The 11,940-nt window shown below is 38.9% G+C and overlaps 1 pseudogene; it reads right to left on the bottom strand.

The window, feature by feature from the left end:
• Window positions 1-7,043: 7,043 nt before the first annotated feature.
• Window positions 7,044-7,361, bottom strand: LOC143655155 (thioredoxin pseudogene; annotated as a pseudogene).
• Window positions 7,362-11,940: the final 4,579 nt, after the last annotated feature.

Raw genomic sequence — 11,940 nt, 5'->3', positions numbered from 1 at the left:
AGGCCAAGAAAATGTCCCAATTAAAATAAGTCTATAGAAATGTCCAATCAAAGGTATCCATCCAGGGAGAGATATCTTGGTTCAAGAAAGCCGATGAAGTTCAAGGTTTCTCTCTCAAGTGAGATGGCACATGGCAAGCACGGTCAGGGCTTCTCTCTCAGCTGGAAGGGTACATGGTGAACGCAGCATCATCTGCTAGCTTTCTCTCCTGACTTCTGGTTTCATGAAGCTCCCCAGGAGGTATTTTCCTTCTTTGTCTTCAAAGGTCACTGGCTTGTGGACTCTCTGCTTCGTGGTGCTGCAGCATCCTCTGCTCTCTCCGAATCTCCTTCCTTCTCCAAAATGTTTTCTCTTTTATAGGACTCCAGAAACTTATCAAGACTCACCCAAATAGGTGGAGACATGTCATCACCTAATCCAGTTTAACCCATTCTTGATTAAATCACATCTCCAGGGAGATAATCTGTTTATAGTTTCAAACATACAGTATTGAATAGGGATTATTCTACCTTTATGAAATGGGATTTTGATTAAAACATGACTTTTCTAGGGTACATACATCCTTTCAAACCAGTGCAAGAGGTATCTATATAATGTGTAAAAATAACCTCCAGGATAGCCTCTCAACTCTGATAGAAATCTTTCAGCCACTGAAACTTTATTTTGTCTCATTTTTCTCTTCCCCCTTTTAGTCAAGAAAACTTTCTCAATCCCATGATGCAGGGTCCTGGTTCATTCCTGGGAGACACGTCACATGTTGCCAGGGAGATTTATGCCCCTGTGAGTCATGTCCCACATAGAAGAGGGTAGTGAGTTCACCTGCCAAATTGGCTTAGAGATTGCTCACATCTAAGCAATAAAAGAGGTTCTGTGGAGGTGACTCTTGAGCATGATTATAAGTAGGCTTAGCTTATCCTTTGCAGAAATTTCATAGGGGCATGCTTCAAGATGGAGGGCTCAGCCTATTGAATTGGTTGTCCCCACTGCTTGCAAGAATATCAGCAATTCCTCAGATGGGGAAGGATGTTTAATAGTTCTTCCTTCCTCCCCAGTACCCCAAGAAGACTTTGCAAATACTTTTCAAACTCTCTGTTCAAATTACTCTGGGATGTATCAGGGCATCATATTAACCTGTAGAAACCAACAAGCTATCACTCCCTATTTAAGATAACATATGATTATGGTGTTGGACTAATATTGATTCTCTCCTATTTTTTTTCCTGTTCCATTTGTTTCCACTCTAATATTTATTCTTTTCCCTGTTTGTTTTGTGATTAGTTCACTGTTCTTTCTCTAGCTTCCCGTAGTGTTCATTTAGGTCTTTCATTTTAGTTCTTCCTTCATTTTTAATGTGTGTATTTGGGGCTATAAACTTCCCTTTCAGCAGTACCTTCCTTGCAACCCTTAAGTTTTGGTATGTTGTGTGCTTGTTTTCATTTGTTTAGATTATTTACTGATGTTTTCTGCAATTTCTTCTTTGACTCAGTGTTTATTTGTGTGATGTTTAACCTCCATATATTTAGGAATTTTCCAGTTATCCATTATGTTGATAACTGGAAAATTCCTAGTTATTGATGGAATAAATAAATAATATTTATTATTTATATATAAATATATTTATTTATATATAAATAGATAGTAAATATTATAATAAATATATACATTTATATAATAAATATAAATAATAAATTTTAGATGAAGAGATACAGATAAATTGAAACTGAAAGGTTGGAAAAAGCATATTCCATGTAATCAGTAACCAAAAAACAGCTGGGGTAACTATACTAATATCAGACAAAATAGACTTTAAAAGGAAAAATTCCATGAGATAAAGAAGGACACTATATATTAATAAAATAACAATTCACCAAGAAAATAACAAACATAACATTTATGCTCCTAATCAAAACTGAAGGGAGTAATACATATTTCTAAAATAATGGTAGAAGACTTCAGCACACCACTCTCTTCAATAGATAGAACATTTAAACTCAAGATCAATAAGGAATTTATATAAAATATATAAATATTTTATAATATTTATTATCCATCAATAAATATTATTGATTTCCAGCCTCATTCCATTATGTTGAGAGAAAGTGCTTGGTATAATTTCAATATTTTAAATTTCTTAAGACCTCTTTTGGGCCCTAACATGTCATCTATCCTCGAGAATTTTCCATGAGCACTTGGGAAGAAGGTATATCCTGCTGTTTTGGGGTGTGGTGTTCTATATATGTCTATTAGTTCTAGCTCATTTATCATATTATTTAAGTACTCTGTTTCCTTATCAATCCTGAGTTTAAATGTTCTATCTATTAAAGAGAGTGGTGTGTTGAAGTCTTCTACCGTTATTTTAGAAATATGTATTACTCCCTTCAGTTTTGATTAGGAGCATAAATGTTATATTTGTTATTTTCTTGGTGAATTGTCGTTTTATTAATATATAGTGTCCTTCTTTATCTCATGGAATTTTTGCTTTTAAAGTCTATTTTGTCTGATATTAGTATAGTTACCCCAGCTGTTTTTTGGTTACTGATTACATGGAATATGCTTTTTCCAACCTTTCAGTTTCAACTTATTTGTAGCTCTGCATCTAAAATTAGTCTCTTGTAAATAGCATATACATGGAGCATAATTCTTTTTGTGTTCTGCCAATCCATATCTTTTGCTTGGGGAGCTTAATCCATTAACATTCAAAGTTATTACTGTAAATATAGTACTTCAACAATTTTATCTTCCCTTTTTATTTGTCAGATCTATTTTTTCCCTGTCTTTTTATCCTTTTAGGTATCCTCACTAATTCTCTTCATTTCTGAACCCTACTCCAAACCTCTCTCTTCTGTGTTTTCTTTTCAGCTGGCAGAGCTCCCTTTTAGTAGTCTTGTAGGGCTAGTCTCTTACTAATGCATTCTCTCAATATCTGTTTATCCGTGAATATTTTAAACTCTCATTTTTGAAAGATAGCTTTGCTGGATAGAGAATTCTTTTTTCTATCTTTTTTTTTTTTTTACATGGGCAGGCACTGGGAATCGAACCCGGGTCCTTGGGCTTGGCAGGCAAGCATTCTTACCTGCTGAGCCACCGTGGCCCGCCCAGGATAGAGAATTCTTGCTGGCAATTTTTCTCTTTCAATATCTTAAATATATTGTTCCACTGTCTTCTTATCTCATGTTGTCTGATGAGAAATCAGCACTTAGTCTTATTTTACTTCCCTCGTATGCAATGAATTGATTTTCTCTTGCTGCTTTTAGAAGTTTCTCATTCTCTTTGGCATTTGGCATCTGATTACTGTGTTTTGCAGTGGGTCTATTCAGATTTATTCTGTTTGGAGGGCAGAGGGCTTCTTGGATTTGCATATTTCTGTCTTTTTTAAGGGTTGGGAAATTTTCAGCCATGATTTCCTCAAATATTCTTCCTGGCCCTTTTCTCTTCTCTTCTCCTTCTGGGCCACCTATAATGCATATGTTTGTACAGTTCATGTTGTCAATCATTTCCCTGAAATCCTGATCAAATTTTCAATTTTTTTCTCATTTTTTCCTTTGGCTGTTCAAATTTGGTTGTTCTGTCGTCTAACTCACTGATCCTTTCTTTTGCCTTTTCAAGTCTGTTGTAGTGTGTTTCTAGCATATTTTAAATTTCATTTATAATGTCTATTGTTTCCATAAAGTCTGTTATTTTTCTATATAGTCTTTCAAATTCTTCTTTATGCTCACCCACTTTCTAATGTCCTTTATCTATTTATTCATATTTTCCTTCATCTTCTTGAATTGACTTAAGATAAATGTTTGAACATCTTTGGTATTTCCAAATTCTGGATCTTTTTTTACTTTTAAATTTGTTGCTTTGGCTGCGCCATATCTTCTTGTGCTTCAGTGTATGTATTAGTTAGGGTTCTCAAGAAACAGAATCAACAGGAAACACTTGTAAATATAAAATTTATAGAAGTGTCTCACATGACTGTGGGATCGCAGAGTCCAAAATCCACAGGGTAGGCTGTGAAGCTGATGATTCCGATGGAGGGTCTGGACGAACTCCACAGGAGAGGCTCACCAGCTGAACCAGGAAGAGAGCCTGTCTCCTCTGAATCCTCCTTAAAAGGCTTCCAGTGATTAGATTAAGCATCATTCATTGCAGAAGACATGCCCCTTGGCTAATTACAAATGGAATCAGCTGTGGATACAGCTGACATACTTGTGATTTAATTCTATGAAATGTCCTCATTGCAACAGACAGGCCAGCACTTGCCCAACCAGACAAACAGGTACCACTACTTGGCCAAGTTGACACATGAACCTGACCATAACAGTGCGCCCTGTGATTTTTTGCAGGTATTTTATCATCTGATTATCTTAATTGGTCTTTTCTAAAGATTGGTTTCTTTTTTTTTTTTTGTCTGGGATCTAGTTGTTGCTTGGGTTTGTATTAGGGCACTGTTTCAAGAGTTGGAATGTCAGTATTTCCCAGCCAAAACAGGGCTAGGTACCCGTGCAGGGGGTGTAGGCAAGCTCCAATGGGCCAGGGACAGAGTCTGGAGAGATTTCAAAAAGCAGTTTTTTCCATCACTGCACTTTCCAGCCTGCCCAGCAGATGGTGCTATTTGGAGCCCAGCAGCATCTGACCAGGCAGGTCTGAAACTGCAGGGATCCCGTTTTCTTCTCACTTCGCCAGCAAATATCCTCCTCAGTGTTGGATTTTGTCCCCCTCTTTCCTTGGGCTGGAGGGCTCCTGCTGCTCCATATCTTCAGCTGTCCTCCAGGCAAGGATCAGGCCACCGGCTGCTGCTTCCCTTGAGGGTGGGGAATGGACAACTGGAGTCAGGCTGGAGTTACAGTCTCTGTCCACGTTTTCTCAGGTTCCTTGTATCGCACTGACATGGGCTTTGAAATATCACCTCCTGTCTCCTCAGCCCCCAAACCATTGATTCAGACACTTTCTGCCTGGCTACTTGCTGCTTTGGGGAAAGAAGTAAGTGCTGCCATTCTCTCCCTAATCCTACAATTTGCAAGCCCCTCCTTGGTACCCTTTTGTATTCCACACTCCTCAGCAGCTTGTGTCCTGCCCTGGATTTCTCTGGACTTGGGGCCCTGTGTCTGGATATATGTGGTGATCTATTTCACTGCTGTGAGATATTTTCTAGTCTGTGTCCCTGGTGGGAGGTGGGAGAGATCATGGCTGCTGCCTCTGGGTACCACCCAAGCTCTATGGGACTTCTGTGAGGGGAAAGGATGAGGACCACCTGATCTGGGAAGGAAATTTCCTGCATGATATGTTTCTCTTTCTTCATTCTCCATTTGTAGGATCCTTCTCCATTCTTTAACTTCCTCCAGGGTTCGGAGCAAGTGAGATTTGTCCTTTTTTTCCTAAATGTCTGGTGAAAGGTTTTTTAGTAGACAGAAATATACATTTCTAGTATATTGTATATAGTATGTTCAGTAGACTAGAAATAGACATTTCTAGTATATTTTTAATTTCCTCTACAGTGTCTCTTTCGATCTTTTATTTTTTTATTTATTCTTTCAAATTCTTCTTTACTCACATTGAGTCTTAATATCTTTTATCTCTTTAGCCATCTCCTTGAATTTGCTTAGGAAATTTGTTTGAATGTCTTTGATTAGTTGTTCCAAATTCTATGTCTCCTCTAACTTTTTAATTTGTTCCTTTGGGCCATATCTTCCTCCATTTTAGTATACCTAGTGATTTCTTGCTGGTATCTGGTCATGTGGCGATCTTAATAGGTTTATTCTGGAGGTCAGTTTTTCTTGTCTAGGATTTTTCAGTTTCTTTTTTGTGTTGTATATAGGCACTTCTTTGACATTTGGATCATTGGTATTCACCAACCAAACCATGACTGAGTAACATTGTAGAGGGCATGGATCAGTTCCAATATGCCCTATGACAGAGTGTGGAAAGTCTTCAAAAAGTCCTTCTTTTTCACTTTCTGGCCTGCTGAGCAGATGGTGCTCTTCAGCTACCATTTCACACTGGAGCCATTGGAACACTGGTGCCCAACAGTGTCTGACTGGAGGGGCTAAAGTTATGGGGATCCTGTGTTCTCATTTCACCACCAATATTTGACTCAGTTTTGGGCTGTGTCTCCCTCTATACTTGAGGCAGAGGACTCCCACAGCCATCCAAGTCCACAGCTGCCCACCAAGCAAGGGTCAGGGACCCGGCTGCTGCTTCTCTCAAGGGTAATATGAGCGCCAGGAGCCACATTACAAAATACAGCCTCTGCCATTGGTTTCTCAGTCTCTTCATGCCACACTTCCCCTGGGTGTTGTACTGTCCTCCCCTGTTCCCTGGATCACCAAAGAGTTATTTGGACAGTTTCTGCCTGGCTACTCACTGCTTTTGGGAAAGAAGTAGATTCTGCCATTCACTCCATAATTCCTCCATTTTGGAAGCTCCTCCTTAGGGCCCCGTTTTACTCAGCACTGCTCGGCACTTTTGTACTGCCCTGGGTCTCTGTGGACTTGGATCCCACTGTCTGGATATGTTTGAGCATCTAAATCACTGCTGTGTCTTTTTAATTTTTTTATTTTTAGTTTGTGTCCCCAGTGGACAGTGGGAGCAATCCTGGCTGCTGCCTCTGGTGCTTCACAAACTGGCTGGGAGGAGGAGGGAAGCGGACTGGCCAATCTGGGATACAAGTTTCCTACCTAATATTTTTCTCTTTCTTTGATTCAACATATGTGGAATCCTTCTCCAGTCTCTACCTTCCTCTGGAGTTCTAACCAAGGGAGATTTGTGGTTGTATTTTTTTTTTTGTTCTGCTGAATCTCTGGGAAAGTTTTCTTGGATATGTTTGTGACATCACTCAATGTATTATTTTTGAAATCAGGAAATTATGATATAAATTATGATATTAATTTACTTTTACTCATTTTTTTAAAGGATGGATTTAATCTTTTATTGTCATTTATAATAAGATGGCAGATGGATTTATAGTCTTCATACATGATCTTTCTTTTTTGTAAATAAAAAAATTAGAAGTTAAATTTTAAACAGCTGATGGCTGGTTATGTTTTCAGAAAACATGATTAGCTTAATTCAATAATGGTGACTTCAAGCTTTTCCTTATTAGTGCCAGAAAATTCACCTGCCTTTTGTCCCTTTTTTATAAAACTGATAAATTGGCATGCATTTGACTTCAGACTCTGCAGCAATATCCTAACAGTTATCCACATCTACCTTGAGGAACATCACCTTTTTATACTTTTCAGAGGGAATGGAAGAAAGGCTTCATCATTTTCTAAGGCCCACACCACATGGCTGAGAAATCAACCTACTACAAGTTTATCTCCAGCATCTTTCAAGGCTTCCCAAAAATATTCCTTGCTGTTGATCTTCTGCACCATCTTGGCTGCTGGGAGTCAGATGAGCAACCGTAGAAAATGTAGAAGAGGATCCAAACAGCAGACTGAGGCTGGGCAGTTTTACTGTTTAAGACTTAGTTTATTTTTCATTTGTTTCCTCTCTACAATCCATATGTTCATACTGAAGGTATTTTTGTATAGTTGTCTCTCCCAAATGGTGGGTAAATTATAAATAAGAAAGCTATAAAAAACAAGGGATTTCTGATCTCCAGACTCTCCCACCCATCATTATTTCCTCGTGAACTTGATGTTAATGTCCAAATGTCTTCAAAAAGACCAAAAGACTAAAGGGTGGCAACAAAGCGTTGACCAAAGTGTATATGTATCTACAGCTGTAGTGCTAGGCTTTCTTTATGGCTATGGACTTCAAATTAAATGGATATTATCTGTTTATTTGTTGTGAATTTTAGGGGAGATACTCCACATCCTATAACAACTGAAGGGACCACAAAGCCCAGAACTTATTCTATTGTATGGAAATTATTAAAGAATTTCAAGTTGTAGAGAATTGGGCAGTTAGGAGATTTGGAAGGAAAACATCAATTAGAAGCATGAATAGATATATCAGAGTAAAATGATCAATTACAATTGTCTTGTCTTGATTAAAACCTATTGTGAAAAAAAGATTGAACGACTTGAGGCCTCTGATTTTTTATAAAAATTTTCCCTTAAGTATAGCACACATACAGAAAAATGAACAAATCATAAATTAATTTTGTGAATTTTCACAAAATGAATTCACCTATTTACCAGATCAAGAAATAGAAAGTCAAAAAGTCAAGTCACCCACATTGTTGTACATACTTGAGGCTCATTCGTTCTCATTGTGAAATTGTACCCCTTCCAGTCACTACATTGCACTCCTCCTACATGTAGGGAACTACTACTCTCTTTTGTAACAGAATATATTGCCTTTGTTTGTTTTTGAACTTCATATAAATGGAAAAATGCATTATCAACTCTTTTACTCTGGCTTCTTTTGCTCATTATTATATTGTGTGATTCACCCACATTGTTGTACATACTTGAGGTTCATTCATTCTCATTGTGAAATGGTACTATGTCATATGAACATACCACAATTTGTTCATCCACTCTACTGTTGGATGTTTGCATAGAATCTAGTTGTTTTTGGTGGATAGATATCCAGGATTGTTGGGTCATAGGGTATGCATTTGTTCAGCTTTAGTAAACACTGACGTTTCTAAGGTGATTGTACCAATTTATTCTTACAACAGCTGTGTATGAGAGTTACAGTGCTCCAAACCCTTGTCAACACTTGATATTTTTCTGTCCTTTTCATTGTAGTTATCTTGATGAGCATGTAGTGACATCTCATTGTGGTAATAATACATATCTCCTTAATGACTAAAGATGTTGAGTACCTTTTAAAATGTTTATTAACACTTTGCATAGTCTCTTTTATGAAATGCCTGTACAATTTATTTGCCCATTTTCTGATTTTGTTGTTGTCTTCTTTTATACTTGTAAAAAAAAAAAAAGCATTATACATTGTGGGTGTGCTGGTTTGAAAGTGTTGTGTACAGCAGAAATGTCATGTCCTTTAATCTTGATTCAATACTGTAGGGTGGAAACTCTTTGGTTAGATTATGTCCACAGGAATGTGGCACTCCCAATTGTGGGTCTGGCCTTTTGGTTATATAGAGATATGACTCTACCCATTCAAGGTGGGTCTTGATTAGTTTACTGGTGTCCTTTAAAAGAGGAAACATTTTAGAGAGAGCTCAGAGCTGACTCAGATGCAGATTCAGACACAGATATTTGGAAATACAGATGCAGAGACTTAGAGAAAAGTTGCTTCAGAGCTGACAGAGCCAACACAAGACTCAGATGTTTGCAGATGCAGGGCCCAGTAGACATTGCCATGTGCCTTCCCATGAGATGCTCAGCAAGCCCAAACCCAGAGTTGTGTCCCGGAAGAGTTAAGTGAATGACCATAGATGCTTAGAGAGGGAACTACTGGCATCAGAAGCTGGAAGCAATGGAGCCCAGGAGCAGGGGAGAAACAGATGCCAGCCACATCCCTTTCCAGCTGACAGAGGTGTTTTGGATGGCATCAGCCTTTCTTGAGTGAAGGTAAACTCTTGTGAGTACCTTAATTTGGACACTTTCAGGGCCTTTGAACTTGTTTTAGTTTGTAAGCTGCAAGAATGCAATATACCAGAAATGGAAGGGCTTTTAAAAAGGAAATTTGATAGGTGGCTAATTTACAGTTCTAAGTCCATAAAAATGTCCAAACTAAGACATTCAGGGAAAAGTACCTTAATTCAAGGAAGGCTAATGGATCCAGAAGACCTCTGTGAGTTGGGATGGTACATGGCTGGCATCTGCTGGTCCCTTGTGACTGTGTTTCATTGCTTTCAGCTTCATTTCTGTGGGGGTTCCTCACTTTCTTTCTCCAGATCTGGCATTCACCTCTTGGCTTCTCTTAGCTCTCTCCAGGTTCTGGCATGTTTAACATCTCATGGCAACATCTTATGGGCTCTAAGCATCTCCAACATCCCTGTCTCTGTTCTCTGAAGCAACCGTTCTCCAAGCCTCTACCTCTGCTCTCTCTGTTGGCTCTCTATAAAATGTTTTCTCTTTTAAAGGACTCTAGTAAACTAATCAAGATCCACCTGGAATGAGTGGAGTCCCATCTACATCTACTCAATAGGTCATACCCACAATTGGGCACGTCACCTCGCCATGCAGATAAATATAATCAAAAGTTTCCATCTACAATACTGAATCAGGATTAAAAGAAACAGTGCCCCCCACAAGAGAGGATCAGGATTAAAACATGGCTTTCCTTGGGTACATAATACCTTCAAACTGGCACACTCTGCTCTCTGTACGCAAAAAAAGACATGTTGCTTCCATATACAAAATATATTAACTCTATTACAATATCATAAAGCCTTAAGCCATTTCTGGAACAATACAAATACAATACAAAGTTAAAAAAATCATTACAAAATCTCATCAAAGTCAGCGACTTTGAACAATTCAAAGTCAGAACTGGTACGGTCTGTTCTAAGGCAAAAATTCTCTGGCTCTGGACATGTGAAACTCAGAACAAATTATGTGCTATCTGCTGTCTATTTCCTATAAACAAAGGAAGGACAGTCATAGGATACATGTTTCTATTGCCATAGGGGGAAAGTGAAAGGTAAATAGGGGTCACTGGACCCAAACAGCTCTGAAAACCTAGAGAGCAAACTCCATTAGATTCCAAAGTCTGAGAGTCATTCATCCTCAGGGCTTTAGAAAGCAGCAGTGCTAACTTTCCAAGGGACTATGTGGCTTTGCTCTCTGCAAGTGCTGGGATGTCAGTTGCAACCTTGAGAGATAGTGGGGAACCACATTTTCTTGGCTCCACCCTCATCAAGCTTCAGGGTAGCCCCTGGGATCTCGGGTATCTCTAGGGCACACACTCAACGCCCTCAGAACAATGTAGTGACAGCAAGACTATCCCCAATTTCCAAGGAATGTGCTCCACCCTCTCTGAGGCCTGTGGCAGCACAACTCTTCCTGATCATCGAGGTGGAAGGCCTGCCCTTTGTCTTTGGGGCAAACTCATGCCCTCCAAGTACATGGGTGAGTCTGCTCTCCTGGCTAGAAGTTTCTTGGCTTCATATCTTAGCTTTCATGGTTCTGCCTCTGAAGCCATTTTTCCTTCCCTTTGTCCCTTTTATTCCAGACTGGCAGTGGTTTCATTTATACAGACCCTACAACACTCTTATTATCCCAGTATAGTGCATAGTTTTCTATGGATATTATTTATTTCTATGGATAATACCCATCAGACAATAGGACTTTCCACAGATCCTTTCTAGATAACTCCATCTCAAATCCTTGCTTGTCCTATAATGGCTGACTGCTTCCATGTTTGGGTAAATCCTCACATTGGGTCTTATTTACTGGAGTCTCACTTTCTGGAAGCCCAGTATTTGGATTCCAGAAAACGAATTTTTGTTTTCTTTTATGCAAGAGTTCAGTTCTCAATTTATCTCTTGTTTCTTGCATTTTACTATAAGCGTCAAGGAGCAGCCAGAGTGAATTTTCCACATTTAGTTTGGAAACCACTTCTGGTAAATATCCAGGTCCATCACTTTCACATTCTGCCTTCCATCCAATTCCAGCACCTAATTTTTCCAAATTTTCACCACGTGAAAACAAAGATTGCCTTCCTCCAAGTTTTCAAGGACACATTCCACATTTCTGTCTAAAGCCTCGTCAAAGGTATCTTTAGAGTCCACATTTTTGCCAACAGTCTCCTAAAAGCAATTCAGGCCTTCTCTTTCAAAATCCTCACAAATCTTCCAGAATGGCCACCTTATCCATTTAAAAAGCTGTTCCAACATGTTTGCTATGGCAAACCACAGGAGCACCCCACTTCTCCAGTACTTCTGATGGTCTTTGCTCCCAGTTCATTGCTTTCAACTTCAGTTCCCTATGGGAGTTCCTCACTTGGCTTGTCTGGGCCTTCACTCACAACTCTAGGACATAATTCTGGGTTTGGCCTTGCTTAGCATCTAATGGGAAAGGCATGTGGTGA

This window comes from Tamandua tetradactyla, chromosome 14, assembly GCF_023851605.1.
Source record: "Tamandua tetradactyla isolate mTamTet1 chromosome 14, mTamTet1.pri, whole genome shotgun sequence".
In the NCBI taxonomy this organism is placed as follows: domain Eukaryota; kingdom Metazoa; phylum Chordata; class Mammalia; order Pilosa; family Myrmecophagidae; genus Tamandua; species Tamandua tetradactyla.
The sequence above is the reverse complement of the archived record's forward strand: the minus strand, read 5'-3'. Positions and strand labels throughout refer to the sequence as shown.